General features: G+C 42.7%; 1 pseudogene; it reads left to right on the forward strand.

Annotated features, from left to right (window-relative positions):
* The first annotated feature begins 1,728 nt into the window (after positions 1 to 1,728).
* Positions 1,729 to 13,422, forward strand: LOC135232138 (ferritin heavy chain-like; annotated as a pseudogene).
* The last annotated feature ends 13,200 nt before the right edge of the window (positions 13,423 to 26,622 follow it).

The raw sequence follows: 26,622 nt of genomic DNA on the forward strand, positions 1-26,622 counted from the left end.
CCCACCCCCCGGTTACCAGGCAACTGGGTTGGACCCATGCTTGCACTTGGTGTGGTGGAGGTGTGGCCCCACAAATGAGTGAAGGCTTTGCCAACTTTACCCAGATCTTCTTTCACAGAAATAATTAAGATTGAGGATTAAGCCTAATTTCTCTGTCACCAGTAAGAAGCAAAGGCCTTGTTTTACAATTAAAGTCCAGTGAGGTATACTTTGGGTCTGAGGTCACTATCATTGAGACACTTGCCCCAGCCTGACTATGGATAAGTCCCTTGAGGACCCTACAGACCCATATTGTACGTACTGATGATGTTGATGTATTAATGCACACCTTTGTAAAGTTTTGCCTCCAAGTCCTGATGAGAATTGCTGCAGTTAGAGCTGTTTCTAGAGGGGCACAAGGAAACTGTGACATGGGCTATAGCTAATAGCCTGGCCATTCAGTCTGGCCGCTGACAACCCTCGGACTGACATATAAAGCAAACCCATATAGAAATGAGACATCTTGACAAAAAAATAATAATAACAAAATTAGTTCTGCTCCTGAGAAGCTTTTGTTACTTGTGTGGATAGTCATCAGAAAAGCCCCTATGCTGAGAGTGGAAAAGAGTCAACAAGTAGACTGGTCTTACCAGCTGACTGCAGAGGCTGAAGCATTGTCTTCTCCAGAGTAAAGAGATGGTGCAATCGACCACCTCCTGGATTTAAGAGAGGACCACCCATGGAGATTCACATACCATCCTAGACTGGGTCTACACGCATGGACTGCCACTGTCATCAAAAAACACTAGATAGCACAGGAAATCTGACCCACCTACGAGACCCTGGCCAAGGCTAAAACCTGTGCAGGGACAGATTCCCGAGCCAACAGGCCAGGGTGTTCTTGGCAGGTAAATCATATCGGGGCTTTTTATCCTGTACAGGGGCTTTCACTAGATCTTGAATGAATTCTTCACATTCTTTATCACCCCAAGACATAGGCACAATTGGGCACTTCAATGGACAGGTTTAAATGGCTGATGGGAGGGGACAAGACAACTCCAGCCTGGACCATGCATCTCGGACAAGCAGTCTGGGGTCTCAACTCAGTTCCCTGCAAGGGCATTTCTTATTTGTGCCATATGTTTGATCAAACTGTCTATTTTATAAAATGTGTTTCTTTGGTGTAGAGTTGTTCCTGACAAAAGATCTGGGTTCCACAAAGGCACTGACCAGCGCCAACAAGAGAAGCCCAAGCCTAAGGCTTCCCACGCCAAGGAGTGAGAGTCTCCCTCATCCCTCAACTAGGGGTGTGGTCAAGGTATGCCACAGGTACTGGAAGCCCTCCACTGGGTGATAGGGGACCAGTGACCACACATTGAAATGATCACACACTGGACCCCCACTAACAAGCAACATGTTTTGGCTTTGGTGGACACTGGAGCAGAATGCACCCTGATGTACGATAACCCAGATAGGTTTAAAGGGCCACTAACAGCTATTGATGGTACAGGGGTGGGGCCGTCAGGGTGCGTCAAATCAAACAAGTGCTACAGATTGGAAGGCTACCCCCAAAGGCCTACCAAGTATACATAGGACCGATACTGGAATACATTCTGGGCAGAGATTATCTTGTTGGGGCTGGAGCTGCAAACCTCCGGTGAGTACCACCTGCAAGCAAGAGCCACAAAAATTGTAGTACAAGGTAATGCTAAATGGTTCCCTGTGCAGTTGCACTCCCCAGCTCGGGTCATGGCCCTTAAGCAGTACTGCCTCCCTGGTGGGCACCAAGAAATCACTGAGGCCGTTCAGGAGCTACATTCAGTGGGGATTCTGAGACCAGCCAAGAGCCCCTTCAGTAGTCCTGTCTGGCCAATACGCAAGCCGGATGGCTCCTGGAGAATGACAGTAGACTACTGGGAATTGAGTAAGGTGGCTCCCCCGTTGTTTGCAGCTGTACCCAACATCGCGCAGATGATGGGGCAAATGGGGGAGGCACTGGGCACTTAACACTTTGTGCTCAACTTGACTAATGCTTTCTTTAGCATCCCTCTACACTCAGACAGCCAGGATCAGTTTGCCTTCAGCTGAGAGGTGAGGCAGTGGACTTTCACCGTGCTGCCAAAAGGGTACCTGCATAGTCCTACCATATGCCATGGCATGGTTACCACTGACCTCAAGCGGTGGATTCCCCCTGCTGAGGTGGCCGTATTCCACTATATTGATGATGTCATGCTGACCTTTGACTTGTTTGCTTCTTTACAGACTGCACCTTGTGAAGTAGTCACGCACCTCCAGTCACGGGGATGGGCAGTGAACGAGAGAAAAATGCAGGGACCTGGCTTGTCCGTCAAGTACTTGGGTGTTATCTGGTCAGGTAAGACACAAGTGATGCCTGAAGTGGTGATGGATAAGGTCCAAGCCTACCCCCACCCAGAAGCTATAAAACAAATACAGGCTCAAGAGTGTTAATGCAGGGTCAGCTGTGCAAATTGGACATAGCCTATATGAGTGGGGCCTGCGGCAATGGCAAAGCAACAAGAGAGTGCCACTGGGATTTTGGTCCCAGTTGTGGCAAGGAGCAAAAGAGAGGTACAGCATGTTAAAGAAACAGTCACGTACAGTATACAATGCCCTACTGCAAATAGAACCAAGTCCTTATAAAAAGCCAAGTTCCCCTTCGCTAAGTGTCAGAATGGGACTAAAACCTCTCGTCCCCTCAGAGTGACAGGTTGGACTCCCAACAACAGTATGCTAGAACCCTGCTAGTTGTTGCCAAAAGTTGGTTAGGGAAACAAAAGCAAAGCCTATGGGCAGGGGCATACCCATCACCCCAAGGGGTGCTTTGGACATGTGGTTTGCATGGGTGGCTGTAACTGCCCTACAACTGGGTGGAGCGCTGCATCTGGGGGCGACTGTACATAGCTGCTAATATTTATACCACCCTCCCCAATGTTCCCAGCAATTGGCAAACTGAAATAGCCCAGCACAGATACCAGCACACATCATGGTGGTTTTTGTCCCTTGTTCCTGTTCTCACCCCAGGCCACCACTATAGATGTGGAGTGGCAGGTAGAGGTGCTAGCCAGACATACCATAGCTGCACTTAACAACACCAGGTGGGCTATCACCCTTCTGAATGGAGACTCAACAAATACAGAAGGTTGTTCTTCAGAGCAGGATGGCCCTTCATATCCTGACCACCACCCAGGGTGGCGCTTGTGCCATGAAAAAAACTGAATGTTGCCTCTAAAAAATGTGTCTTTGGCTCTGCAAGACTTGCAGCAACACATCACTTCTATCAAACGTGACGCTGCTGATCCTATCTCCAGCTGGCTGCAATCCCTTTCATCCACCTGGTAGACAGCCTTCTGGGTGATATTGGGACTCTTATTACTATGTCTTTTCCTCTGTTGCTGGTTATACTGAGTATGTGGTCTGGTTTTGCAATGCTCCTCTGCATACCAAATCCGAGGGCTATCGCAGAAGATTGCAAGGACATTAAGAAGGTATGCAGGGGTGCAGAGTAAGGTAATGCTATTCAGCTATATGCATCCTCTCCTAATGGAATCAGCTTTGCTCTCCCCCAAAGCACGCTGGGGATGAATTCGGGATGGGCTCAGGCTCAGGTACAGCGCTGGGAGTGGCATGACTGGGCCAGCGGCCAAGGCCGAGGAATGCCTTAGCAACAGGAGGTAAAACACCTGGGCCTGGACGTGAAGTTCCTGGGAACACTGACTGCCCAAGAACGGGGGAGAAAAGCAATGAGCCTTGGTCCCAGCTGTAATCGTATATAAGTTTGTGTCCCTTGCTAGGTGGTTGCGGAGCACTAACCTGGTCCAGCCGCCACTCTGGGCCACAGTCCTGTAAGAAAGCTTACCAAATAAATTATATGTCATGACTGCTGGTTCCAGAGTCTTTCTTCGGTCTCTTAGAGATGCGGCTGACCTTGGGTTCAGGTGCTGCTGGGCTGTTACCCAACAAGTCCAAAACCAAAACACTACACCAGTTGCCCTCAAGTGGATTCTGACTCATGGTGACCCCGTGTGTTTCAGAGTAGAACTGCAGTCCATATGGTTTTCAACAGCTATGATCTTTCAGAAGTAGATGGCCAAGCCATTCTTCCAAGATACCTCTAGGTGAATTTGAACTGCCAACCTTTCAGTTAGTAGCCGAGCATTTAACCATTTGTGCCACCCAACCCACAATGCAGTAGTTTTCAAGTGGAAGCAATTTTGCAACCCAAGGCAACATTTGTCAACGTCTAGAGATATTTTTAGTTGTCATAGGTGGTGGGGGAGGTGCTACTGGCATCTATCAGGTAGAGGCAAGGGGCGCTGCTAAACATCCTACAATGCACAAAGCAGCAGCCCACAACAAAGAAATGCCGGGTCCAAAATATCAATAATCCTGCTCTAGCGGATCTATCATCTCCCATGATCTGGACGTTATGTCCCTATTAAGGTGGCCTAAGATTGATGACCTAGGCTCTTCTGGCAGAAAAATCTCACAGCTGGGTCTTACTGAACTTCAGTCAATTAAAAACCACAGGTCTTTTTCACATGAACTGCTTTCAAGATAGGCTGGTTCTTGTGCAGCTGAGGCTCTGAATCACTGGGAAGAACTTTTATATTAATCCCTACAATATTCCATCCTGTCCATGACAGTTCATGGCTCCCCTGTGGAGATGCTGAGAACCTTGATTCTAACATGCAGTGAAGGGGCTCTTCCTCCAAGCTCTATTTCACCTCTAGCAGCAGCTCCCCAATGGGGCACTACAAACAGTTGCTGGGCTGAGGAGTGGGGTTGGGGCTTGGCCAGTTTACAGTATCCCTCTCTGCTGGTTTCCTTCCTGCTTCACTGAGATGAACAGGGTCTTTGGCAAGTGCCTGAGGTAAGAGCAGCCTTCTGGGCAGTAGAGCCCCCCTGGGCAGTAGCACCCCCCATCATCCTCCCTGCACACCTCATGGGCCAAGTACCACAGCTTCCTCCCTGCCTTGTGGGGAAAGGAAGGTAGGAGAGATGGCTGACTTCTGTCAGAACAGAGATGTGCACATGTGTGGGTTGGGGTAGAGAAGTTTCCAGACCTCTTGGTTGAAGGCAAAATATCTGAATTGAGTGAAATAGCATAAAGAGAGCTCTTCTTCTATTTTTGTCAGTAGACCTATGTGAATCTGAACTTTCCAAAAAGTCTAAAAAAACAAAAGCAACAAGTCCACAGTCAAGATGATGTGAAATCTCCAAGTTACGATGCACTGTCAAATTTAAATCCATAAAATGACTAATCTATTGTCTTAGGCTGGGTTCTCTAGAGAAACAAAACTAGTGAAGTGTATGTATAAATACATAGAGAGAGATTTATCTCAAGGAAATGGCTCATGCAGCTGTGGAAGCTGGCAAGTCCCAAATCCATGGGTCAGGCATCAGGCTAGAGGCTTCTCCTGATTCACGTGGTTGCAGGGCTGACGAATCTGAGATGGCTTCTTTCCTTAAACCTCATGAACCAACCTCTGCTAGCTTCAAACTTTTCTTCTACAGCTTCCTCACTTCTCTCAGCTCTCATAGAATTGAAGAGAGTTAGGGACTTGCTCTGATTAAGCTTTGGCTTAAGGGAGTGCTGTGGTTGATCTGATCTTCTATTCAGACGGCTAAAACTTTCTCCATATCAGCAACAAGCCTGTTTCACTTTCTTATTATTCGTGTGTTCACTGGAGTAGCACTTTTACTTTCCTTCAAGAACTTTTCCTTTGCATTCACAACTTGGCCAACAAGAGGCCTCACTTTCAGCCTGTCTTGGCTTTCGACATGCCTTCCTCACTAAGCGTAATCATTTGTAGCTTTTGATTTAAAGGGAGAGATGTGCAACTCTTCCTTTCACTTGAACACTTAGAGGCCACTGTACGGTTATTAATTGGCTTAATTTCAATATTGTCACGTATCAGGGAATAGGAAGGCCTGAGGAGAGGAAGAGAGCCTGGGAACGGCTGGTCAATGGAGCTGTCAGAACACACACATTTATCGATTAAGTTCATAGTCTTACACAGGTGCAGTTCATGGTGCTCCAGACAATTACAATAGAAACATCAAAGATCACTGATCACAGATCACCGTAACAGATATAACAACAATGAAAACGTCTGAAACACTGCGAGAGTTACAAAAATGTAACACAGAGACAGGGAAGTGAGCACATGCTATTAGAATAACAGCGCCGATAGACTTCTTAACGCAGGGTTGCCATAAACCTTCAGTTTGTAAAAAACGCAGTATCTGTGAAGCCCAATAAAGCGAAGCTCAATAAAACGAATTACACCTGTACATTATTTCCTTTCAATCTCAGTATAAGACAGCCAACCATCCTTTCTTGGGAAGGTCTATCTTTTATTATGAAAGCATGTCTTTCTTCCTTTTTTGATATTAAGATATCCTTTTTAATGAAATCATGGTGAAATGAACAGATGACAGTTAATATATTTCTGCCGTTACTTGGCAAAAATAAAAAGTTGGAGATCCTGCATCATTTCCTAATATTTTTTCTGCAACTTTACTAGATTTTGAAATCTAAAAGTCCATGAGCCGTTGACCTAAAAGGTTTGATCAATACACCTGTGATGTCTTCATCTAAGTCACTGATGAAGAATGCCAGCCCAGAAAGGATTATGCAAAAGCAGACGCACAATCCTGGGAACCAACCTTCCAGTCAACATCAACTCATGAATAAACACTCTTAGAGTATGTTTGTTCAGCCAACTATAAATCCACCTAACTATATTATTAGCAGGCTCACATTTAACCATCTTGTCCAAAGAACATCCTTGGAGATGGTGTTAAAGGCCTCACTGAAATCAAAGCATACTTGTCTGCAAAATGACAATGGATGGACTAGTCCAGAACCTGAGGTTCTTAGACTTTTTTTCTTGCTCATCACCCAATATCCACCCACCCCTTTCTTTTCATAACTACATCATGGTTTTCCTTTAGAACCACCCACTCACCTACTTTTAGTCCAGATGGTTCAGATGTGGCTGCCACCCGCTTTCATCACAGGTAAAGATATGACCCAGGTCTGGCCAGTCAGCATAATTCATCCAAATGCCACAGTATTTGGCTCTGCAATGGGTCTACAATCCATGCCAGGCCAATAAGACACAATCCCAGGATTTTTGCCTGACTTATTAGGAAAAAGGAAAACTTTTTTCACTGGGGTTCTTGAGGCAATATAATGTAAACCTAGGGTCCCAGGGACCACCTAACTCCCCAGATGGAACACCTGCCTACATGTACCCAGCCCAAAACAGAGCAGAGCAGAGATACGGAGAGAAAGGGAGACTAAGTCCTGATATCACTGGAGCACCTGGATCTAGGTGCTCAGGCCATTTCTACTCTTAACATTGGTTGTATGAGCCAATTACATTTCTTTCTACTCAAGCCATTTTCAGCTGGCTATTAATCCACTGCAAGTAAGAGTTTGGCTGGTACATTAGATTCTTTAAAAAATGTGAGTTTGGCATTCCCGCCACGTAATTTATCACACATTTATGGTGCGTTTTCACAGTTCTAGGCACTGTGCTAAGCTCAAGCATACAACAGAGAACAGACTTGGCTCTGGCTTTGAACAAGTAGTCTACAGAAGAAGACAGACATGTGAGGACACAAATTACAAGAAAATGGGTGGTCAGAGCTAGAGCCAAATATGATTAATGTAGAAGCACAAAGACTAAACTGAACTAATTCTGCCTTCCAGAGTCAGAGACATTATCAGAGAAAGGTGACATCTGATGGATTCTTGAACCAGCTCCAGGTAAGTCAACGATTTCTAATGTTCCCACCTGTTTAAAAAATTTTTTTTAAATACAGAATTTTGCCAAGTAGAGATATTAGGATCACTAACCTATATTTTCTGGAATCCACATTTTCTTCATAAAAAAATAATGATAATAAGAACAATTATCCAGCCTTTCAGCATCTCCCTCATTCTTCCTGACTTCCCTTAGATCACAAAAGCTTGATGATCAGAACAAAGTTCTTTCCATTTCTCTGGATGAGATTCATCAGGCCTCCAGGACTAGAACTTGTTTAAAGCACTTTTGGAGGAATTCTGGTGGCACAGTGGTTAATAGAGCTCAGGCTACAGTTCGAATCCACCAACCACTCCTTGGAAACCCTATGGGGTAGTTCTACTATGTCCTATACGGTCGCTGTGAGTTGGAATTGACCTGATGGCAACGGGTTTGGTTTTTTTCCATGTTATAAACAACTTGGTCTTTGGTTTCCTATGAGCCCTGTTTGCCCCATACTGTCCTGTATTAAGATCATTCTTCTAGAAGAAAAGATTGAACCAATGAGAGAAAGTATCTGTACCATCTCTTAACATTATACCTTCTATTTCAGTCATGGTGCCCATTCCCTCCTTTCTCTTCTACTTACCCTAAACATAGTTATTAATAAGATCTTAAAACCATGGTTCTGGTACATTGGATGTTCTTCTAGAATTTTGTGGTTAAGGACAATAATTTGGGTGGAAAACAATTTTATGGTCTCACCAGTTATAACTTTATTTAATATAAAAAATTCTGACAGAAGAGCCAGTTTTCCTTTGCCATTTGTCCATGAGATATTTGTAAATTTTTCCCATCCCACAGTTTTTCCTGTTGAAATGACTGCTCCCAAAGCAGACTAAAGCAAAAGTTGGCACCAACTTGTCTCAATAGATACAGAAAAATAAGTTGGAAAAATGCAACAATCATTCGTGATTAAAATTAAAAAAAAAAAAAAAACTCTCAGCAAACAAGCATGATAATTTCCTCATTCTGAGGGAGGGCATCTACAAAAAAACCTACAGGTACAAACCCACCCAGAAGCACCTCAGAAGACAGGCCAGTGATCTCCTCCCAAAAGGTCACAGCCCTGAAAACTCTTTGGAGCCAACTGTCACCATGAGTCAGAATCAACTCAACGGCAACTAACGTCAACATCATCATACTTAATGGTGAAACATTGAATACTTTCACTCTAAGATTGGGAACAAAGCAAAAATGTTCCACTGTCACCACATCTATTCAACACTGTACTAGAAGTCCTAATCAACGCAGCAAGAAAATAAATAAAAGAGAAAAGATTGGAAGGAAAGAAGTAAAACTGCCATTATTTGCAGATGACATGACTGTGAATAAAGAAAACCCTATAGAATTTGTAAAAAAAAAAAAAAAAAAAACCAGAAGAAGTAAGTAGATTTAGCAAGGCCTCAAGATAAATGCTAACTATATAAAAGTTAATTGTATTTTTATAAAATAGCAACAAACAATTTAAAATTGAAAGTTAAATACAATACCATTTAAAATACCATAAAAATATAATATCTAATAATAAATCCACAAAAGATGTGCAATATCTCTACACTAAAAGCTACAAAACAACGCTGAAAAATATTTTAAAAGACTTAAATTGATAGAGAGATATATAACATTAATGGGCTGGAAAATTCAGTATTTTTAAGATATGCATTATTCCCAAATTGATATATAGACTTAATGCAATCCCAATCAAAATAGCAATGGAACCTCTGGGTGGTGGAAACGATGAAGCGCTTGACAACTGGAAAGGCTGGCGGTTTGAACTCACCCAGAGGTACTTCGGAAACAAGCCTGGTGATTTGCATTAAAAACGCTATGAAGCAGTTCTGCTCGGGACACATGGGGTCGTCAGGAGTTAGAATCGACTAAAAATAGCAACCACCATCACCACCACCAAGCAAAATCTCAACAAGATTTTTTTAAGAAACTGACAAGCTGATCCGAAAATGTAAATTAAAATGAAAAGGATCTAGAATAGTTGAATAATCTTGGGAAAAAAAAAAAAACTAAGTTGAAGCATAAACACTATTTGATTTTAAGACTTACTATAAAGCAACAGAAACCCTGGTGGCTGCTAACCAAAAGGTCAGCAGTTCAAATGCACCAAGCCCTCCTTGAAAACTCTATGGGGCAGTTCTAATCCATCCTATAAGGTCTCTATGAGTCTGAATCGACTTGATGGCAGCGCGTTTGTTTTGGGTATAAAGCTACTGTAATCAAGAGTGTGGTATTAACACAAGAATAGAGACGCAGATCAGTAGGACAGAGTGGAGAGTACAGAAATAAACCCACACATCAACAGTCAAATAATTTTTGACAAGGGCACCAAGTCAGTAAAATACAGAAAAGAAAGTCTTTTTAACAAATGGTGCTGAAACATCAGGATAGCTGTATAAAAAATAATAATAATAATAAAAACCTCAATCTTTTTCTCGCAACACATACAAAAATTAATTCAAGATGCATCGAGGACCTAAACATCAAAGTTGAAACAATGAAATTTCTAGAAGAGAACATAAACTTTTTTCACGACTTTAGCGTTGGTAAGGAAGCCCTGGTGGCTTAGTGGTTAAGAGCTACGGCTGCTAACTAAGAGGTCATCAGTTCGAATTCACCAGGTGCTCCTTGGAAGCTGTATGGGGCAGTTGTACCCTGTTCTATAGGGTCACTATGAGTCGGAACTGACTCGACCGCAACGGGTTTGGTTTTTTGGTAGGGTTGGTAAAGATATCTTAAACAAGACAAAAAAAAATTAATCACACTAGAAAAAGAAATAAATTAGACTGCAACAACATTTTAAATTTCTGCTCATGAAAAACACTAGCAAAAATATGAATAGATAAGCCAGAAGCTGGGAGAAAATATTTGCAATACACATACCTGACAGAGAGCTTGTAGCCAGAATATATTTTAAAAACTCCTACAAAGACTTTAACAGACCTTTCACAAAGATACAGAAATGGCCAAAAAATAAAAGATGCTCAACAACATTAATCATCAGGGAAATACAAATTAAAACCACAATAAGATACAACTGTAAGATACACTACTCTAAAAAAAAAGAATGGCTAAAATAAAATAATAATAATTAAAAGAGTTGTCATCAAGACATTTCTGACTCATGGCTAAAATAAAAGACACTGAAAATACTAAATGTTGACAAGGATGTAGAGCAAGGGAACTCTCATACTCTGATGATGGGTTGTGAAACAAACAACTTCTTTGGAGAACTCTTTGTGGTTCCTTATAAAGTTATACATACACATACCTTCTGACCCAGCAATTACACTCCCGAGTATTTACCCATAAGAAATTAAAACACAATATACCTGCAAAAGCCAGAACCTGTGTAAGGTAGAAACCTGTCAGAGAAGGGAAACTCAAACATAGTCATGCATCCCTTAACATTCATGGTATTGTAAAATAGGATGTTACGTGATTTGGACGTTGTACGAACATGCCTAAATCGCCAGCAATAGCATGAACTGATTTTCCACCTTCCTGTTGTTTAATAGGAAACCCTGGTGGCACAGTGGTTAAGCACTACGGCTGCTAACCAAAGGGTCGGCAGTTCGAATCCGCCAGGCACTCCTTGGAAACTCTATGGGGCAGTTCTACTCTCTCCTATAGGGTCGCTATGAGTCAGAATTGACTCGACGGCACTGGGTTTGGTTGTTTAATAACAACCAAACTGATACTTTTCCTTTGCCTCTGGTTGCTGTTATCAACTAGCACTGGTTTTGCTGTGTTTTGGAGTCATGAAACACTTCACAGTAATATTTTTGAAAGAAAATTAAACAGAGAGGTAATGCTACAATGCTCAAGAGACACGCAATACTTGAGACTGGATGCTGCTGCCGACGAGTCAAAGCATACACTGTTATAGGGTAAACTTTTTATTTGTAAGTAGGGAAACCGCCTTAAAATAACAACAGAAAGTACAGTTAGTACATACATCAGCCAGTAAAACAGGCATTTATTATGCCTATCAAAACATATATAAGTTATATATGTACTGTACCATTATACACTTGGCAGCATGCAGGAAGCTGTTGCATTTGCTATGTCCAGTTACGTCCGCTACATCCTGTTCTCCAATCAAGATTTCTGAACTCTATTATAAACTTATGGGACCGTGGACCTACATGCAGTCAGACGTTGCCTGAACCAACGTTATGCGGCTCATGATTATATTTTCCACAAAAACGAGTGATAGAAATGTGGCAAAACTGCACCCTGTCGAAGGTGGAAAACTTGCTGGACATGAAAAAACAAGGCAGTCCCATCGAGTTTCAGCTCTCACAGGTTTCACTGTTGTCATGGACTGAATTATGTCCCCCTCAAAAATGTGTGTAAATCCTGCCTCTATGATGTTACGAGGGAGGATGGGTGGCAATTGTGTTAGTGAGGCAGACTCAATCTCAAGATTGGATTATGTCTGAGACAATCTCTTTAGATATAAAAGACAGAAGCAAGCAGGAGTTCAGAACCTCATACCACCAAGAAAGCAGCACCAGGAGCAGGGCACGTCCTTTGGATATGGGGTCCCTGCACCTGAGAAGCTCCTCGACCAAGGGAAGATTGAGGATGAGGACCTTCCTCCAGAGCTCACAGAGAGAAACAGCTTTCCCCTGGAGCCGACACCCTGAATTTGAACTTGTAACCTACCAGACTGCGAGAACATAAATTTCCCTTTGTTAAAACCATCCACTTGTGGTATCCCCGTTTCAGCAGCACTAGATGACTAACACAACTGTATATTCATACAACGGAAGACTAATCGTCAATAAAAAGGAATGATCCACTGACACATGCAACAACACAGCTAAATCTCAAAGACATTATGCTTGCAAAAAGAAGCCAAATATAAAAGAGTAAATACTGGCCAGATGTTCTTCACAGAGAGTTGCAATGGTTTCCTGCTTTAATGGTGCCTGGATCCACCCCACCTCCTTACAGTGCCCTCAGAACACCCCAAGACCCCTGCCTCTGCTCTAGCCCTGCACAGCTGCCTCCTCCTCTCGTCAGCATCCTGCTATGAAAACCAATCCTCCTCACAGGTGCGCCAGGACTTCAACCAGGAATTAAAGGCCACCATCAACCGCCAGATCAACTTGGAGCTCTATGTCTCCTACATCTTCCTGTCCATGTCTTACTACTTTGACCTTGATGACGTGGCTTTGAAAAGCTCTGCCAAATATTTTCTTCACCAATCCCATAAGACGGGAAACATGCTGAGAAACTGATAAAGCTTACAATCAAAGAGGTAACCAAATCTTCCTTCATGATATCAAGAAACCAGACCTTAATGACTGGGCTGAATGTAATGGAGTGTGCGTCACACTGGAAAGAAGCATCAGTTACTACTGGAACTGTACAAACTGGACACCAACAAAAATGACTTCCACTTAATGTGACTTCATTGAGACGCATTACCTGAATGAGCCGATGAAATCCATCAAAGAGTTGCTACATAACCAACTTTTACAAGATGGGAACCTTGCAATCTGGCCCGGCAGAGTATCTCTTTGACAAGCACATTCTAGAAGGCGGTGATGGAGAGAACTAAGCTTTAGCCTGACTTCCTCATAGCCACAGGGGTGACTTCTGAAGTCACCTACACAGTATGTGCTTCTTGGGTTTACCTTTACTCTTCCTATAAGTTGTACCAACAGTCACTTAAGTTCTTTCACTTGTACCATTCCATCGAAAAAGAGAGAGAGAGAACATATACCGTATGATGATTCTATTCATCTGAAGTCCAAGGGCAGGGAAAGCTAAGCAGCCAGGGAATGGGGGAACAGGGAGGAAGATGATAAAAATGTTCTATATCTTGTTTTTGGGTGATGGTTTTATGAATGTATACAATTGTAAAAACTCACCAAACTAATCATTTAAGACCTGTTCTCGTCACATTATATTACAACTTAATCTGAAACATAAAAAATTAACATAGGAAACTGTATTTTCTTTTTTTTTCCAAAAGACACTAACAATTTCTTGCCCACCATAGCTCCTGATCTGTACTGTTCTATGTAACATTCCTTTTCTCCTGTGCTTGCTCCCAAAGCTAACTAAACCAAGAATGGTCTCCCAACCAAGGTCAGATAACTCTGACTCACACAGTAATCTTAGATTATGTGTAAGTATTTAATGCCTCTCTCTCCAACCAGATTATAAACTCCATGGAAGTAGGGACCTTGTTTGTTTGGTTCTCCATTCTATCCCTAGAATAATTGCTAGGCATAATAAACAACATATTATACAAATATAACATGGATGGATGGATATTAGAATTACAGTACATTCAAGCATGATCTGGTCCAATTCCTTCAATGAATACACAAAGAAAGGGACCCAGTGAAATTAAGTAACTTAATCCAGATGACAAAAGGTCAAAGCTAATATTAGAACTTAGATCTCCCAGTACTTCATCCAGAGCTCATTTTATCTTATGAAACTATGGTATAGTTTTAGCCTGAAAATAAGAAAGCTAAGAATTGACTTCTTTGTAATATCTTCTTGCTGATAAGAGATACACCAGAGATGTGTTCTCTTATGCTATTAGATACTTGGTGTTTGCATGTGATGCCTGGAAATGTGACAGCTATCTTGCATGCATAAGGACAACAAAACTGACATACTGAGAATGGTAGAACAAAAAAGATGGGTGGAAAAGACTACGTTTTTGTTGAATGTCACTGAGTTTCTGAATTAACCAATCTGGAGCTTCCCTATTTTAGGACTTTTTTTGTGTGTTATATGAGATAGTAAGTAAACCTTTATTATTATTTAAGCTAGTTGACTGTGAGCTTTCAGTTATTTGTAGTCAAAATACCCAAATCCTAAACACAAGAGGCATGAAGAAATATGAGGCACTCAAAAAAATGAAAGAATCTCAATGTGGCTGGACTGCCAGGAACAAAGGGGGAAAGAAGGGTTGTAAGACACTGTTGGACATGTCGCCAGGGGCCAGACCACATAGACCATGAGAAGAGTTATGGTTAAATCCCAAGACCGATGGGAAATCACTGAAGGAATACTGCATTTGCTAACTCCACTGTGTGCAGGTCAGGAGGAAAGACTTTGGCCATGCAAAGAAGACTTTGTATCTGGACTGACATACTGGTGCCTTAACTTTTGGACATGTTCAACCCTCTATGGCAATGCAAGGGCAATGAGAGCAATTCAGGCTCACCAATGTAACCAGTCAAGAAGGCTGCTAAGAGCATAAACTCCACCACGTCCAGGTCTGCCTTACCTTCACGCAGCTGTGCCAAATCACAGGACAGGTGGGACCACATGGGTTACCAACACACTGATCCCAATTACACAAGCAAGAGAAACCACATACAGCTACCATGGTCAAGAAGTTCTGGAGCCCACAGGCTCTGTTTTCCCATTGATATTCAGATTACTTTTACTTCCAGATGCTCTCCAGTCATTGTCCTCTACATAAATGTCTTCCAAATTCCATTTCAGTTCCTTCTTTCTCTTTTGAATGAAAGGATGCCAAACTGAACAGCTCTTCCTTTTCATCATTTTCAGACTCCCTATTATCTTGCTGATCAAGATACATTCTTCTTGCTGAAAAAAGTCATGTTCACTTATTTCAAAGGATTCAACACATTCTATTTTTACTAGTAAAATATACTACACAAAATATTCCCAAACACACATGACCACATAATTAGCTTTTTATACACAGAACCTCAAAGTAGATACATTTCCCACACAGATTACTTAATAATTTCTCACTATTTTAATATATTCAATTGCCCTCTTGCATCAGCAGAGCCATCATTCTGAAACAATATTCAATTGTTCCACAAAACTATTATTATATGTGCCATGTGTTTTATAAGAAGGAAGTCAGGCACGTAATTGTGAACAAGGCAATCTCGGAGACTAACGGGGGTTGAGCAAGAATCAGATAACTGAAGAGCCACCGTGACAGATTTTTATCAGCCTGGAATGGAGTGAACCAGGTGTTGACTTCAGTCATGAGGATGGAATCAATGCCTTTTCAAGGTCCTTTCCAGCCTGCAGTGTATATGGAGTAGAACCAGGAATAACGCCCCCCACCCCCGGGAGCTATATGGAAACCCTTGTGGCGTAATGTTAAGAGCTACGGCTGCTAACCAAAAGGTCAGCAGTTGGAATTCACCAGGCACTCCTTGGGAACTCTGTGGGGCAGTTCTACTCCCATAGGGTCACTATGAGTTGGAATTGACTCGACACCAATGGGTCTTTTTTTGTGGGGGGAGATGTATGTCTTATACATCCTGGATTTTCACTTACCAAAACCACCACAGATAAACTAATGCAAGTATTGATGAGTAGCTCAAGAAAACAGGTCCAAAAATGATCTAGGATGCATTGCGTAAATAAAATTCTACCTTCGATATCCTTTATCTGAAGGTTTCACTTGGCAAACATGATAGAATCAAAAAAAGGTAGTGTTCAATTCTACTTTATGTAATAATAAATAAATGCATGCATACTAATTATTAAGTACCTATTATGTGCCATTGGAGTTCCAGGTAGTACAAACAGTTAACACATTTGGCAGCTAACCAAAAAGTTGACGGTTCGAGTCCACCCAGAAGTGCCTTGAATGAAAGATCTGATGGTCTACTTCCAAAAAATCAGCCATGGAAAACCCTATGGAGCACAGTTCTACTCTGACACATACGGGGTTGCCATGAGTCAGAATTAACTCAATGGCAACTGATTGTTGTTTTTTTCTCTTTTTATATATTATTATATGCCATATGCTTACATTCCTTACTTCATCCCTGAAGAAGGGAAGATATTAATGTCCGCATTTTACAGATGAAGAGTCTGAGATTAGAGTAGTTAAGTTACTTGCCCAAGACCACTGAGCCAGTAAGTGGACATCCAGGATTTTAACCCAAATCTGCCTAATCACAAAGTATATCTTTCCACGAGTCCATAACACCTTTCCCTTAAAATCTTAAAGCTCTTGAAACATTTGAAGACATTTATCTAATGATTCTCAAAGAACTTCAGTCCATGGATCACTGAAAACAGTAAAGCTAAAGGTCCAAAAGGTTGTATGCTTTACCTACTGCCAACCCCACCCTCTGCAGCCACAGTCAAAATGACCACAGCCATCTTCCTTAACCCAAGAGACCTGGATTCTTGTGTGGCTCTGCCACTAACTGCCTCCATGACAGCTAGTCTCTCAGTGCTCAGTTTCCTCTCCTATTTATTAGGATAATGCCTGCCGTTGCCTGCTTCACAGACTCATCATGAGTTAAATAATTAGAGTGAACAGGCTTTAAACAGGTAAGAAATTCTTCTTCCTTGTGAAGACATTTTCTCTTTGCACTGAGGTCCGGAATGGGAGAACAAAAAGAACCCTGAACATCTAAGTCAATTGGCAAAATAAATTCTATTAAGAAAACATTCTGCATCCCACTTTGAAGTGTGGCGTCTGGGGTCTTAAATGCTAACAAGCAGCCATCTAAGATGCATCAATTGGTCTCAACCCACCTGGATCAAAGGAGAATGAAGAACACCAAGGTCACAAGATAATTATGAGCCCAAGAGACAGAAAGGGCCACGTGAACTAGAGACTTACATCATCCTGAGACCAGAAGAACTAGATGGTGCCTGGCCACAACCGGTGACTGCCCTGACAGGGAGCACAACAGAGAAACCCTGAGGGAGCAGGAGAACAGTGGGATGCAGACCCCAAATTCTCATAAAAAGACCAGACTTAATGATCTGACAGACTAGAAGAATCCCGGCGGTCATGGTCCCCAAACCTACTGTTGGCCCAGGACAGGAACCATGCCCAAAGACAACTCATCAGACATGGACTGGACTGGACAGTGGGTTGGAGAGAGATGCTGATGAGGAGTGAGCTACTTGTATCAGGTGGACACTTGAGACTGTGTTGGCATCTCCTGTCTAGAGGGGAGATGGGAGGGTAGAGAGGGTTAGAAACTGGCAAAACGGTCATGAAAGGAGAGACTGGAAGGAGGGAGCGGGCTGACTCATTAGGGGGAGAGTAAATGGGAGTATGTAGTAAGGTGTATATAAGTTTATATGTGAGAGACTGACTTGATTTGTAAACTTGCACTTAAAGCACAATAAAAATTATTTAAAAAAAAAAAAAGCTAGAAATAGAACTACCATACAATCCAGCAACCCCACTCCTTAGAATATATCCTAGAGAAATAAGAGCCTTTACGCGAACAGATATGTGTACACCCATGTTTATTGCAGCACTGTTTACAATAGCAAAAAGATGGAAGCAACCAAGGTGCCCATCAACAGATGAATGGATAAATAAATTACAGTATATTCACACAATGGAATACTACATATCAATAAAAAACAATGAGGAATCTGTGAAACATTTCTTAACATGGAGGAACCTGGAAGGCATTATGCTGAGTGAAATTAGTCAGTTGCAAAAGGACAAATATTGTATAAGACCACTATTATAAGACCTTGAGAAATAGTATAAACTGAGAAGAACACATTCTTTTGTGGTTGCGAGAGGGGAGAGGTAGGGAGGGTGGGAGAGGGGCATTCACTAATTAGATAGTAGATAAGAACTACTTTAGGTGAAGGGAAAGACAGCACACAATACAGGGGAGGTCAGCACAATTGGACTAAATCAAAAGCAAAGAAGTTTCCTGAATAAACTGAATGCTTTGAAGGCCAGCGCAGCAGGGGCAGGGGTCTGGGGACCATGGTTTCAGGGGACATCTAAGTCAATTGGTATAATAAAATCTATTAAGAAAACATTCTGCATCCCACTTTGAAGAGTGGCGTCTGGGGTCTTAAACACTAGCAAGCAGCCATCTAAGATGCATCAATTGGTCTCAATCCACCTGGATCAAAGGAAAATGAAGAACACCAAGGACACAAAGCGATTACGAGCCCAAGAGACAGAAAGGGCCACATGAACCAGAGACTACATCATCCTGAGACCAGAAGAACTAGATGGTGCCTGGCTACAACCGATGACTGCCCTGACAGGGAACACAACAGAGAACCCCTGAGGGAGCAGGGGAGCAGTGGGATGCAGACCCCAAATTCTCGTAAGACCAGACTTAATGGTCTGACTGAGACTAGAAGGACCCCGGTGGTCATGGCCCCCAGACCTTCTGTTGGCCCAGGACAGGAATCATTCTCGAAGCCAACTCTTCAGACAGGGATTGGACTGGACAATGGGTTGGAGTGGGATGCTGGTGAGGAGTGAGCCTCTTGGATCAGGTGGACACTTGAGACTATGTTGGTATCTCCTGCCTGGAGGGGAGATAGGAGGGTGGAGGGGGTTAGAAGTTGGCGAAATGGACACAAAGAGAGTGGATGGAGATTGCAGCCTGTCTCATTGGGGGGAGAGTAATTGGGAGTGTGTAGCAAGGTGTATACGGGTTTTTGTGTAAGAGACTGACTTGATTTGTAAAATTTCACTTAAAGCACAATAAAAATTAAAAAAAAAAAATCAATACCTTATATATCCCCCCCTAAAAAAAAGAACCCTGAGCCCAGAGTCAGAAAGCCAGGATAAAAGTTCACAATTCAACCATTACTACCCACGTGTCTCACGTATCATTCCCTGCTTTGAGCCTCAATGCCATAGAAGATGATGGCACTGCACTAGATCAGTAATTCTCCAATTAAGACACACTGCCCAGTAGTAAACCATAAGGGTTCTCTTGATAGGTATCAAACTCGACTAAAAAATAAAGGTCTTTTTATTAATTCTCACGAACGAGTGACACCCCACTTCAAAGTTATTTTTATATACAAGTAAAGGTTACTTAATAGTGACCTACTACGTAGGTACAATAATTCGCTATCAGTCACCTAAAAGTAGAGCATTTCCACTTTACTAAGGCTGCAAATGCCTGCCAACATTCAAAGCCCTTACTGCGCAGGAACATGTGCGAACAGACAGAAGGCCCACAATTTTCAGAAAGAACACACTGGTATCAACATCATCAGTGCTATCTTCAATTGATCATGGCTTTCAATTGCTGTTATTACTACTTATAAATGAATGTTAATTAAGCTCCATAATTATCAATTTAGATTGTGATGGGTCGTTTGGTTAACCCTACCACATGTGGTGATGCATATTTGGACCCACAGTGTTTGAAGCCTATAATTTTCAGTAGTTTAAGACATAACAATCAGACGAATGGTGAAACTACAAATATTTACTGAGCCCCTGGTATGTGCTCAGTCTGTCCAAGCACTGGAAGCCTGCTGTGAACAAGATAATGTCCTATCCTTCAAAATCCTACAGTGAAGGATTACAGACAGTAAACACGAGGTAGTACAAGGTATCAATAAAGTGTGATAGAAAGGGAAGACTGCCTTTGTGAAGGCTAAGGGCCTTAAGGCCTCTCTGAAGAGGGAACATGTAAGTTAAGGATTTAATAAGGAGAAGGAGGCAGGTTTGTGAAGATCTGGAAGAGATTCCAGGCAGAGAGAACAGAAAGGAAAAAGTTTCTGAGGCAAGAACAAACTTGGAGTGTACAATGGATCAAGGATTAGACTGTCATTCAGCAAAAATTTACTTCCATCCTTCTCCCAGTGTGGGAGAATATACTATCCTGCCCCACTGATGTTGGGTTTTGCCACTGACTTTGCTTTGGCAGATGGAATATAAGATGTGACATGAGCAAAGACTTAAAATATGGCTGTGCAATAGGCTTGCTCTCTTGGGCTTCTGACTTGCCATGAGAAAAGCATGCCCTTGGTAGATGCTGTACCTTCAGCCTGGCCTCCATAATAAACACACCTGGATCAGAACTGAGCTCAAACTACTGTGAGGAGCCATACCCAGCTGTATTTTCAGCTTTTAGTAGAGCCCCTCAGTTGAGCCCAGCCTAGATGTGCTGATTCACAGTCAAGTTGCAGTCCAATAAAGTGAAAATAAATGCTTATCAGTGTACGCTGCTGAGTTTGGGGGAACTTTGTTCCACAGCAATAGATAACTGATACAGCAGGTTCAAAGAGAGAAGACTGGTCTCACTGCAGTGAGCAAGAGGGATGAGTGGTGATGTGGATGAGGTAGGCAGGAGCCAGATAAAGTACAGTTTTATAAGAAAGGTCTTTAGTTTGGATTTTATTTTAAGTATTTTTTTTTTATACTGAGAAGCTACTGCAGAGTTTTAAGCATAAGAGTAACATGATGTGAATTATACGGGCCTTTGTGTGGGGGACAGAGTGCACAGGTGACAAAGTGGAGGGCAAAAGCCCAGTTAGGAGGCTGTTGTGACATTCTAAGCAAGAAATCATTATCAGAAGCAAGCAAATTTTGCAGAAGATCATTCAAAAATGGCTGCAGCAATACATCAACAGGGAACTGCCAGAAATTCAAGCTGGATTCAGAAGAAGACATACAATAAGGGATATCATTGCTGTTGTCAGATGGATCTTGGCTGAAAGAAGAGAATACCCGAAAGATGTTCACCTCTTTTTTATGGACTATGCAAAGGCATTCGACGGTGTGGATCATAACAAATTATGGAACACTGCAAAGACTAGGAATTCCAGAACACTTAATTGTGCTCATGGAGAACCTATACATCGACCAAGAAGCAGTCATTCAAACAGAACAAGGGGATACTTGCATGGTTTAAAAACAGGAAAGGTGTGCATCAGGGTTGTATCCTTTCACCATCTGTATGCTCAGCAAATAATCCAAGAAGCTGGATATGCAGATGACACAACCTTGCTTGCTGAAGGTGAAGAGGACTTGAAACACTTACCATGGAGATCAAAGACTACAGCTTTCAGTATGGATTACACCTCAACATAAAGAAAACAAAAATCCTCACAACTGGACCAAATAACAACATCATGATAAATGGAGAAAAGACTGAACTTGTCAAGGATTTCATTTTACTTAGATCCGCAATCAACACTCATGGAAGCAGCATTCAAGAAATCAAATGACATATTGCGTTGGGCAAATCTGCTGCAAAAGACCTTTTTAAAGTGTTAAAAAGCAAAGTTATCACTTTGAGGACCCAAGCCACGGCATTTTCAATCATCTCATATGTATGCGAAACCTGGACAATAAATAAGGAAGACTAAAGAATTGATGTCTTTGAATTATGATGTTGGCAAAAAACACTGAATATACCATTGGCAGCCAAAAGAACGAACAAATCTGTCTTGGAAGAAGTGCAACCAGAATGCTACCTAGAGGCAAGGATGGTGAGACTACCTCTCACATATTTTGGACACGTTATCAGAAGGGATCAGTTCCTGGAGAAGGACATCATGCTTGGTAAAGTAATGGGTCAGCAAAAAGAGGAAGGCCCTCAATAAGATGGACTGACACAGTGGCTGCAACAATGGGCACAAGCATAACAAGGATTGCGAGGATGGCAAAGGACCAGGGAGTGTTTTGTTGTACACAGGGTCACTACGAGTCGGAATAGACTCAACGGTGCCTAACAACAACAACATACACATATACATATGTGTGTCTGTGCACAGATGTATGTGTATACACCTACTCCTCACTTATCAACTATCTCATTATGTGACATTTTGCTTTTACAACAATAGTAAAAGATTTACTATCCAATTATCTTGAGCATTAATGAGGTGGTAGGCATGGCAACAAGGCTATGGAACATCCCTTCCCTTGAAAAGGGTCTCCAGGCCACCACTGGGAAAGTTGGCCAGGCTGCCCCACACCCTCCACTTGTTCCTGCCAGTGGGGGCACCATGTCCAGCTGCCGCAGGCCAGCCTCCTCTGTGGCCATGGCCGCCAGGCAGACGTGCAAGCAGCATCAAGCCAGCGGGTACCTGTTCTGGGTTCCCAGCTCCTATGTGGCCCAAGCCCTGCAGCTCAAAATTGCTGTTGGGTGGGAAAGGAGGAAAGAAAAAGACATTGGAGAGGGTGTTTGGAAGAAATGCATGCGAGTTTAACGAAATCCCAAAGTGAGCTGAACTGAGCCTGAAGCCTCCATCTCAGTGTGGCTGGGCCAGGCTCCTAAGAGAAGCCCTGAGCCTTGGTGACTTGCCAGGCCCGGAGGGCAAAGCAGCCTCCAGGATCATAATTGTGAGTGAACTCAGGGCTTGCAGGGGTGGGAGTGGAGCCCTGGAGACGGCCCTGCTACAGAAGCATTGACCCAGCACAGGAGGAAGGTGAAGTCGTTAAGCCGTGGGCCCTTATGTCACACAGCCCGGCTTTATCCAGCTTTGTCTCCTCCAAGTCTCCTCCACAGAGAAATAATCCATAACTGGACTTGTTACAGTAATGAGCACATCAGTAAATCTTAGCTATTATTATTTCTAAGATCACATTTTCTTCATTAAAAAAAGAAAATTGGACAGATGGTATAAAAGCAGAAAAAAAAAAGTCCTCCATTTTCACGTAATGCTGATTTTCACACATACACATGTATGACATCACTGAAACAGAAAAGTTACTTAAGCCTGCAGAAATCAAATGCCGAGGAAGGCAAAGTAAGTTTCTGCAGGGATCTGGCATCAGCAACAGCAGGGATCTCTTAAGGAGATTTTCCAATGGGGGCCCAGAATGAAGGGATCCCAGGCCTAAGGAATCCCAGGGCCAGGACAGCCATGGAAGCTGTTGTGCCCTACCAGTATCACCGTGAAAACTTGAGGATTCTGTAGGTTTGGAAATACAAGACAACTTACAGAGTTTCCTGTCATAAACCTGGGGTTCCAGCTCCCAGGATGGCAGCGGCTTCTCAGTCTTTCTTCAGCCCAGGGACACCTTTTCTATTCCTAGTTTGTCCAGAGGTAGGAAAGTATAGGGCAAGAGTCAGACTGCAGACTGAGAAGCATGGGCCAGCTCTGCCACCTCCAGGCAAAGTGACCTTGGACAAGTTAACTAACTTTTGGAAAAATGGAGATAATAACAGTGTATCTCATAGGGTTGTTGTGAGGATTAAATGGACTATAAAAGTGTCTGGCATGTAGTAAGCACTTGGTAAGTATATTCTTCCCTGACTGAAATATAAGTTTCATGAAGGCAGTGATTATCATCTGTTAATGCTATAGTTTCAGCACCTAGAACAATACATGGCACACAGTAACCCAGTAGATGCTCAATAAATATTAGCTGAATGACTGAATAGTTCACTCTCTCAATCTCCCTCATAGTGCAACAGCAGGGCTTGAGGGCGAAGTGCATCTGGGTTATTGCCCCTTTGTTTTGTGGTCTAGCTCTGAGTGAGTTCTTTTAAACACCACCCCTCCAGACCATTTAAGCTTGCTGGACCATTTCACAACTTCCCTTCTCATCCCATCCTCTACTGTGCATCAAGCACTTCCTCTTGGGAGCCCTTTGGAGAGTAAGGAAAGGTCACTTGCTCTCCTCGTGCCTAGCGAATGGTTGAGGACGGAAGGGGGACCCATTAACCTGGCTGGCAATTACCCAGCTGAATCCCACCCAATTCCCACCACACATCAGTTGAGCAATGGACCCCCATCTCTTACTTTCCACGGTGTCTGGGAAGGCATCATCAAGAGAACGTCAGAATTGGTAAAGTGTTTTTAACATGCTACAGCTCCTACCCTCTCTACCTCGACAGAAAATGTAAATATAGGCAGACAAGTGGCTGGGTTATTGTCTCTTGGGAACATTTAAAGAGCTACAGAGCACAGCAGGAAGCAAAGAGACAGCATTCATTTATGTTGAGCACTTGGCTCCCCAAAAAGCAATCTGACATGGCATGTCTCCTGCCCATCCCCAAAGACAGCAAGAAGGAAAGGGTGACATTGACACTCCATGAGTTCATTTTTACCCAAGGGCTCTCTCCTCTGCAGGCCTCACTGGGCAATACCAGTAGGCCCCAGGTGGCCCTCCAACCTCCAAGATCCTATCATCACTCTCTGCTGGTAGATGTGGTCTCACTGCCAGCTCTCCCTCAGGCGGCGCTGTCCAATAAACATTCTACGATGACAGCTTTGCTATCTCCTAAGCACTTGATATGTGGCAGTGCACCTGAGGAACTGAACTTTTCATTTTAATTTTAATAAATTTAAATTTCAACAGCCACATGTGGCTTGTGGCTACTTGTACTGCACAGCGTAGCTCAAAGGTGCTAAAATATCCCTACTTTCACCTCTGTCACCAGTTCTCATACTTCAGTGGGTTGCTCTCCCAACAGAAACCAAACATTCAGGGAATACACTAATTTAAGCAAAGTCTAGCTCTGCTTCCTGGGGTTAAAGTCCAAGTGGATTGCATCTCCAAGGAATAAATAAATAAGCTCCGGTTCCCATATCTCCACAGTTCTTACCTAGTTAGTATACAAAGCTCACCCCCAGACATTACCTCAGTGGCGATTCACAATAACCCTAGAAAATCTGCGTTATCTCCCCCTCTTGTAAAGGTCCAAGGTCATGACGCCAGTCATAGCCAAGCAGGGACTTGAAGCCAGGTTTGAATCCAGAGGCCAGACTATTTCTCAATTTTATCAGAGAATAATGAAAGGAAAAAGAAAGAAAACAGCCTCTTTGAAAACAAGTTTTCTGATGAAAACAAAGAGCAGAGTGATCCAGATTCTGTCTGTACAGCAGCTCAGACCATTCTCTCCCAGGACCCCGAGCCTAGGCTGAAGCTCTCCTGCTTAAAACCATCAGTGATTTCCCATCATCTGCACTCTCTGTGCTCCAGCAAAGCTGTCAGATAGGACCTGTCAATACCTTGGCACCTTTCCCGTTTGTGCATTTGGACCATCAGCACTGAGCACTCCTGCGTGCCCCACTCACTGTGAGGCACTAGCATCTCTACCCAGAATGCCTCTGCCTGCTTCTCTACCTGAAGAAAAGTCACCCATCTGCCAAGGCATGAAGCACCCTCTTCTGGGATATCTCCCAGGGAAACACGTACACGACCCCTCTCCAATCCTCAGCAAAATAATTTGCTGTGGTCTTAAAATCCTCTCTATTATGTTTTCATACCTTGCATTATATGTCATTGTATAAAGGCTTCTCTTGCTGCTCTACCAGGTGCTTTTCATTACTTCATTTATTTAACAAGTAATATTCCAATTACACCACCACCCATCTGTTAGTTTGTCATACTGTGGTGGCTTGTGTGTTGCTATGATGCTGGGAGCTATGCCACCAGTATTTCAAATACCAAAAGGTGGACAGGTTTTAATAAGCGCTTCCAGACTAAGACAGGCTAGCAAGAAAGGCCTGGCAATCTACCTCTGAAAATTAGCCAAGGAAAACCCTAAGAATCAAACAGAATATTGTCTGATAGTGCAAGAAGATGAGCCTCCTAGGTTGGAAGGCACTCTAAATACACAGTGGCTACAACAATGAACTCAAGCATACTAATGATTGTGAAGATGGCACAGGACCAGGTATTTTATTCTATTATACATTGTGTTGCCATGAGTTGGAACTGATGCAACAGTAACTAAACAACAATCATTCCTATTAAAAGGATATCTAGTATAGAAGAACAACATTAAACAAATTCATATCTAAACGGAAACTATAATTCCTGACGGTACCTATGTTACAGGAGCTGTCAGTAAATACTTTACTTTTCTCACCCTGAAATTTTGCACTTGGAATATTTAGCATAGACTTATAGAGTATCTCATAGAAATATTATTAATAATAATAGTAATTATGGCTAACACTTAACACTATGTGCCAATCACTTGCTAATCTCTCTGCAGGATTACATTTCTTAATCTTTACAACTCTACGGGGCAGTTATATTCTGCCCTATAGGGTCGCTATGAGTCGGAATCAACTCGACAGCACTGGGTTTACTTTGGCTACATCA

The sequence above is a fragment of the Loxodonta africana genome, chromosome 7 (genome assembly GCF_030014295.1).
Source record: "Loxodonta africana isolate mLoxAfr1 chromosome 7, mLoxAfr1.hap2, whole genome shotgun sequence".
In the NCBI taxonomy this organism is placed as follows: domain Eukaryota; kingdom Metazoa; phylum Chordata; class Mammalia; order Proboscidea; family Elephantidae; genus Loxodonta; species Loxodonta africana.